At 43.5% G+C, this 8,258-nt stretch overlaps 2 pseudogenes; one reads left to right on the top strand and one right to left on the bottom strand.

The window, feature by feature from the left end:
- Positions 1-340: 340 nt before the first annotated feature.
- On the bottom strand, positions 341-1,576 carry LOC148977216 (uncharacterized; annotated as a pseudogene).
- Positions 1,577-5,490: 3,914 nt separating this feature from the next.
- LOC148977215 (uncharacterized) overlaps positions 5,491-8,258 on the top strand; it is a 30,575-nt pseudogene continuing 27,807 nt past the window's right edge.

The raw sequence follows: 8,258 nt of genomic DNA, 5'->3' as shown, positions 1-8,258 counted from the left end.
GGGCTCGATAAGGACATACTCTTCTCGACCATAGGCCCGCTCAGGAAGACGAACCCAGACCACAGCCTCACTCCGGGCAGGAATAGAGATGGCGTATCGACATACCACTCGACCAGAGTCTTCCCGATCTTGTTGGGAGCTGGCCACCTGTACCTGTCGACAGTCGGTGATAACCCGTTCCCACTCTCGCTTCTCGGCTACAGAAGTAAAATGAAGAGGACCAGCCTGGAACAGTTCTTCCCAACAGTCCATGATTACATTCATCCCCAACAAAGCACGATGTTCCCCCAGACAGGAGTCCCGCACAATCACTACCCCCTTCTGTGGAATCGTGGTGCCCTGGACCTCAAAATCAGTCACCTGGTATCCGATATAGGGAATGTTCAGGCCATTTGCTCCTCGCAAGGTGAGCCAGGGGACTTCAGCCTCTAGTAAGTGATGGGCGTCGAACAGATCTCTGGACAGACTCTCGGCAAACATGGTGACCTGGGACCCTGTATCTACCAGGCAACGAACAATAACTCCATTGACCTTAATCTCCACGACGGGACAACGTCCCACCAAGCTGTCTCGTGGAGCTGAACTTGGAAAGGGGTCCATCCGGGGGGTCCCGACCACTTGACCCACAGTGGCCGGTCGTCCTAAAAACCCCCTTGCGAGTTATGCCGAGAGCTGCATTGGCGGCTATAGTGACCTGGCTCCCTGCAGTTGTTACAGATCGGGCGCCCTTGCTCATCCCACTGGAACTTGGAACTGAGTGGTCGGCCGGTACGTCTTCCCGGATCTCTCTCTCCATCAGAATATGACCGGTCTCGGAGCAAAGGCGGGGGCTCTGGCCGTCCCCGGCGGAACTCTCCCAGAATAGTCTTTGAGAACTCAGCCATTTCTTCCCGAACATCTTTCATCAGCTCTGCACGGAAGGCTTGTTTCCAATCCGTCAATTCAGGCAATCCTGGGGCACTAGTTCCACTTGCAGCCATGCACACCGGCGACTCCATGGCCTGATGGTGATCCTGTTCCAGGGCTAGAGCCTCTTCGCGTAGATCTTCGAAAGTCAGGGCGGCATCCCGTCGAAGCTGTAACCTCAGACTCTGTCGCACTGGACCTTCCCGCAATCCCAACAGGAACTGGTCTCTCAATAAAGTCTCTTCATTTCCTAGTCCATGATGCTCCCGACTCTTCAACCTGGAGAACTGTTCCCGTAGTCGCAAAGCGAACGCTCGCAGAGTCTGCCCAGGTCCCTGCTTACAGTTAAAAAACTGAGCCCGCAACACTGCCACTGGAGTGGAATCACCATACTGTTTGGATAAAAACTCGAAGATTGCTTGTGTAGTGGCTCGGACGGCTTCAGGTGCTGCTCGTATTTCTCTCTTCGCCTCCCCTCGAGCGAATTTAACACAAATTGTATCCTCTGGGCTTCTCGGAGCCCTTGCAGCCCGGCTAGATACTCCACTTGCGTCTTCCAGTCTGTCAGGCTTAACTCTGAGCCAGGCCCACTGTACCTCGGAGCCCACGGGGCTCCCATAAATATAGACGCCATTGGCTGACGGACGGCCGGCAAATCCTCGTCCGCCATCCTGGGTCCTCTGGCCGCTCAACTCCGAGTGATAACCCTGCCGACTGCGCCAAAAGTTATGTCACCGGGGTCAAGACCAAGGGTAATCTACCACACTCCGGAGGAGCAGTCACCAGAGGACACCAAGAGGCAGACGACAGAAGTGGGTTCAAGGGTAACTTTTTATTAAGTTTAAAAAAAAGAATAAAAGTAGGGACAGGCAGTGACTCTTCTCGTTGTCAGGCTCGTTGCATAGGCTCGTAGGACAAACAGTGACTTCTCTCGTCGTCAAACTTGTTGCATAGGCTCGTAGGACTGACAGTGACTTCTCTCGTCGTCAGGCTCGTTGCATAGGCTCGTGGGACTGACAGTGACTTCTCTCGTCGTCAGACTCGTTGCATAGGCTCGTAGGACAGACATTGACTTCTCTCGTCGTCAGGCTCGTTGCATAGGCTCGTAGGACTGACAGTGACTTCTCTCGTCATCAGGCTCGTTGCATAGGCTCGTGGGACTGACAGTGACTTCTCTCGTCGTCAAACTCGTTGCATAGGCTCGTAGGACTGACAGTGACTTCTCTCGTCGTCAGGCTCGTTGCATAGGCTCGTGGGACTGACAGTGACTTCTCTCGTCGTCAGGCTCGTTGCATAGGCTCGTGGGACTGACAGTGACTTCTCTCGTTGTCAAACTCGTTGCATAGGCTCGTAGGACTGACAGTGACTTCTCTCGTCGTCAGGCTCGTTGCATAGGCTCGTGGGACTGACAGTGACTGCTCTCGTCGTCAGGCTCGTTGCATAGGCTCGTGGGACTGACAGTGACTTCTCTCGTCGTCAGGCTCGCTGCATAGGACGACTGGATGACAGCAGGAGGAGATACTCGATTCAGCAGCTCTGTTTTACTTCAACACAGGCAGAAGAGCAGATGAGGATGTCAATGTTAACTCTGTGTGTTGTACTCACACGACTGGATGCCAGCAGGAGGAGATACTCAGTTCAGCAGCTCTGTTTTACTTCAACACAGGCAGGAGAGCAGATGAGGATGTCACTATTAACTCTGTGTGTTGTACTCACACGACTGGATGACAGCAGGAGGAGATACTCAGTTCAGTGGCTCTGTTTTACTTCAACACAAGCAGGAAGACAGATGAGGATGTCACTATTAACTCGGTGTGTTGTACTCACACGACTGGATGACAGCAGGAGGAGATACTCAGTTCAGCAGCTCTGTTTTACTTCAACACAGGAAGGAGGACAGATGAAGGGGTCACTATTAACTCTGTGTGTTGTACTCACACGACTGGATGACAGCAGGAGGAGATACTCAGTTCAGCAGCTCTGTTTTACTTTAACACAGACAGGAGGACAGATGAGGATGTCACTATTAACTCTGTGTGTCGTACTCACACGACTGGATGCCGGCAGGAGGAGATACTCAGTTCAGCAGCTCTGTTTTACTTCAACACAGGCAGGAGAGCAGATGAGGATGTCACTATTATCTCTGTGTGTTGTACTCACACGATTGGATGACAGCAGGAGGAGATACTCAGTTCAGCGGCTCTGTTTTACTTCAACACAGACAGGAGGACAGATGAGGATGTCACTATTAACTCGGTGTGTTGTACTCACACGACTGGATGACAGCGGGAGGAGATACTCAGTTCAGCAGCTCTGTTTTACTTAACACCGGCAGGAGGACAGATGAAGAGGTCACTATTAACTCTGTGTGTTGTACTCACACGACTGGATGACAGCAGGAGGAGATACTCAGTTCAGCAGCTCTGTTTTACTTTAACACAGACAGGAGGACAGATGAGGATGTCACTATTAACTCGGTGTGTTGTACTCACACGACTGGATGACAGCAGGAGGAGATACTCGATTCAGCAGCTCTGTTTTACTTCAACACAAGCAGGAAGACAGATGAGGATGTCACTATTAACTCGGTGTGTTGTACTCACACGACTGGATGGCAACAGGAGGAGATACTCAGTTCAGCAGCTCTGTTTTACTTCAACACAGGCAGGAGGACAGATGAGGATGTCACTATTAACTCGGTGTGTTGTACTCACACGACTGGATGACAGCAGGAGGAGATACTCGATTCAGCAGCTCTGTTTTACTTCAACACAAGCAGGAAGACAGATGAGGATGTCACTATTAACTCGGTGTGTTGTACTCACACGACTGGATGACAACAGGAGGAGATACTCGATTCAGCAGCTCTGTTTTACTTCAACACAGGCAGGGGACAGATGAGGAGGTCACTATTAACTCTGTGTGTTGTACTCACACGACTGGATGACAGCTGGGGGAAATACTCGATTCAGCAGCTCTGTTTTACTTCAACACAGGCAGGGGACAGATGAGGAGGTCACTATTAACTCAGTGTGTTGTACTCACACGACTGGATGACAGCTGGGGGAAATACTCGATTCAGCAGCTCTGTTTTACTTCAACACAGGCAGGAGAGCAGATCAGAAAAAAACTCTTAAGGTTATGGGTCGATCTCATCCATCAGAGACTCAGAGAGAACACATTTGTTTGATCTCACCACACTCGTGCATAAATCACTCTTGGAAATCTTCACACGTGTTTGTTTCACTCTTTCAGACACTGCAACTCACTCTACCATCACAGTGATTAAAACAACTCGCCTCTCTTCTCTTCATAGGATGGATGATCCAAAGACAAATGATCTCACGGACATGAACAAGGAACCAGCCTTATCCTGCTGCTGCTGCTGCTGCTGCTGCCGCCGCCGCCGCCGCCGCCGCCGCCGCCGCCCGCTGTCACTGCTCTAATCCCCTCGAGCACTTGTGTGAAGTTCTCCCATTGCAAAAGCTCACCTCCTATGCTTCAAGCCTCTCTCTTTATATTCTTCCCTCCCGGCATGAGATTCAATGAAGCGCTGCTCATTGGCTTCAGCTGGCGCTCATTATAGTCAGATATGTTTACCAAAAGCCGGCCCGGTGTTACACCGGCACTTCTTCCCCCTGGAAACGAGTCAATATTTTTTTGGTTCCTAGTTGGTTCACCCGGTGACATTGACCTCAAGTCATCTCTGATTTATTCTGTTACATGATGTTGTCCTCAGACCATCATATAAATATGTTGACCTCAAGTCATCTCTGATTTATTCTGTTACATGATGTTGTTCTCAGACCATCATATAAATATGTCGACCTCAAGTCGTCTCTGATTTATTCTGTTACATGATGTTGTCCTCAGACCATCATATAATTATGTCGACCTCAAGTCGTCTCTGATTTATTCTGTTACATGATGTTGTCCTCAGACCATCATATAAATATGTTGACCTCAAGTCGTCTCTGATTTATTCTGTTACACGATGTTGTCCTCAGACCATCATATAAATATGTTGACCTCACGTCGTCTCTGATTTATTCTGTTACACGATGTTGTCCTCAGACCATCATATAAATATGTTGACCTCAAGTCGTCTCTGATTTATTCTGTTACACGATGTTGTCCTCAGACCATCATGTAAATATGTCGACCTCAAGTCGTCTCTGATTTATTCTGTTACATGATGTTGTCCTCAGACCATCATATGAAAATGTTAACCTCTAGTCATCTCTGATTTACAGTATTCTGTTTCATGATGTTGTCCTCAGACCATCATATGAAAATGTTAACCTCTAGTCATCTCTGATTTACAGTATTCTGTTTCATGATGTTGTCCTCAGACCATTATATGAATATGTCGACCTCAAGTCGTCTCTGATTTATTCTTTACACGATGTTGTCCTTAGACCATCATATGAATATGTTAACTTGTTTGTAAAATCTTGGTTTTTACGGCAATGTTTAAACAATTAGTCTACAGTACTCATAAGATTATCATGGATTTTTAGGTCTTTACATTATTTATGTTTTTAGCCTAATCTTTTGTCTTTTCTTTTTAGGTTGTACATCAAATATGGAGGAATTTATAAAGACATCTGTATACAAAGAGGAGAGATTTAAAGGAAACAAAAAAGAGACAGATATAACAATCCATGTTTTAGAAAAGGATTTGGATACTTTTGAATTTATTCGAGAAAGGCTCTCTACCATAAACGCGTCCAAAGATGCCAACTTCAGGAGTGTGAATTCTGCAAGTCTCGAAAATCAGAAAAATTGATATTTCTTGTTTACATGCAAACGCTCTGGAACATGCACACCCCCAAGTCGAAGGGCCAAAGGATGTAAAGCCTATGTTTCCTTTAAAAAGAGGACAGACTGGCTCAGCAAACTTGTTATAATTGAAAGGATTTACAGGATTCATTCAGACATGATCCAACAAGTTCTTCTGAGGGTCACTCAGAAAAAATTAGTCCAGAGCTAGTCAAACATATTCAAGATTTAATATCTCTTGGTGTTAAGCCAGGTACAATTCTCTTAAAATCTCACGAATGGTCAAAGGAACAAGGGCATACTGATCTCAACAACCGAGCATGTTTTTTTACCCCAAAAGACATTGAAAATGTTCGGACATGTATGATGCAAAAAAATCAGCAACACAAAGATGATGCCAATAGTACAACACAACTTCTTGAGGGTGCTTTCAGAGACAGTGTTATTTTTTATCAACCTTACAGTCCTCAAACAGATCTTGTCATAGTTCTACAAACACCATCCATGAGAGACAACCTTCAAGAATATGGAAGAGATATTGTTTTTATGGATGCAACACATGGCGTCAACCAGTATGGCTTTCCTTTATTTACATTAGTTGTCAGGGACAGTCATGGTCATGGCATACCCATTGACTATATCATCTTGGGAAATGAAAAGCAGGCAACGCTTCAGTTGGCACTGGAAAAGCTGAAACCAGGTAATACAAACAGATATACTAGTAAACAAATTAAATGAATATTATTATATAACGTATTGGTACACAGTTCCTTAAGATTAAACTTTTTATGCATGTCTTTATTTCAGGTTCATTATTCAGTTTATTAATTCAACTTCATTTTTTGTTTCTTTAATGAACCAGAACAAACTTGTATTGATTTCGTAACTGCATTCTCTGATTAGCCTAGGTGTTATCTCCATGTTAACTAATGAACCTTATTGTAAAGTGTTACCTTATTTTCATTAGGTGCTTTATGGTTGATAAAGACCAGGCTGAAATCAATGCTATCCGAAAGGTATTCAACGAGTCACATGTTCTCGTTTGTTGGTACCATGTAACCCAAGTAAGTACTAAGTTAAGTTTGAATGGAGGCTGCTTTGATTTTTCTCATTTTGCATTATAAATCTATTATTGTTGTGCTAAAATTTCAATCAAAAACAGTTACATTTTCAAAACAGCCTGTTAATGCCACTTGATATTGTAAACTGGTATTTTTTTTTTTTGCCATGTCATTTTAATGTATTGTTGGAATTATAAACATATGGGATTTCTAAAGCAATAACATAATTACATTTTTAATGTGGTTTGAGTTCACTTTAACTGTAGACAATTGTTGCCATCAATTGATCACAATAATACTAGTCAAATGCATTAGACTATTTGAATGTCTCACCAGTTTACATTATTTTATATTTCCCCACTATTTATTACACGAAGGCAGTAACTCGTTGGCTGTCAAGATCTGAATCTGGAGTGAGTGGACCTGAAAATGCAGATTCAAGAGCACACATCATGCAGTTAATGTCGGAGCTGAAATCCTGTTCCACGGTGTGTTACTTTTCATTTGTTTTATAGATTAATTATAGGTTGTAGTGTTTTAGTTTTTTTCTCAATGGTAGCAAGCAATGTATGTGGTCAGTATCTACAAAATGTTATTATTTTAACAGAATAAGAGAAGAAAAAAATGGAAGCAGTAGTCCGCAAACAGATGAATAAACATCTTGCAGAAAGTACATCCAAGAAAACCAAAAAGAAATAAAAAAAAAAATAGGATAAAAGATTTGCAACTTTATTTGTGACCTCTGGACCATAAAATCCTGTGAGCTTTTTGGCCAGTTTTCGTGCAAGGTGGACGATATTACCGCCTTCGAAGTTTAATTCCGAGATTGAATGGGGTATCTTATATAACAGAATAAGAGGGATCATACATTTTTTATTTTAGTTCTGTCCTGAATGAGATATTTCACTTAACAGATATTTATATATAGTCATCAACAGAAAATAATTGCTAAATTTATGATAATGACCCCGTTCAAAAGTTTACAAAAGTAAGAATTATTTCAGCCTATACTTTGAGGTGGATCATTGTTTTATTTACTGCAAGTAGAATCAATATGTTTGTTTATGCTATTATCATTCATATAGGCCTAAATGGCTTTAGAAAAATGTATCAAGAACATGACATTCTCAGTACACTAACTGCACACACTAGGATTGAGGTCTATGTCAAGGATTACCTTTATAACCTATAAATTCAGTTCTTACACTAATAACACAAAACAACATAATTTTCCTTGTCCATTTTTACAGGAACATGAATTCAAGAAAAAAGCTGAGACGTTTCACTGCCAGTTTAAGAACTTAAAAGATGTCTGCAAGTACTTTAGGAACCACTGGGAGCCAATTGGACATCTGTGGTCTAACTTCGGAAGATGTTATAAGCATGGAGACTCAGAAACAAACAATCTAATAGAACGGTATATGTTTTTATGCATGTTCACCTCATTTATTAGTGGGCTAACTGAAAGCTAGCATGGTGTTTTGCATATTTTTTAATTTGTTTAAGAGT

The sequence above is a fragment of the Pimephales promelas genome, chromosome 11, assembly GCF_988280905.1.
Source record: "Pimephales promelas chromosome 11, fPimPro1.hap1.1, whole genome shotgun sequence".
Classification (NCBI taxonomy): Eukaryota; Metazoa; Chordata; class Actinopteri; order Cypriniformes; family Leuciscidae; genus Pimephales; species Pimephales promelas.
This window is presented reverse-complemented; position numbering and strand designations above follow the sequence as displayed.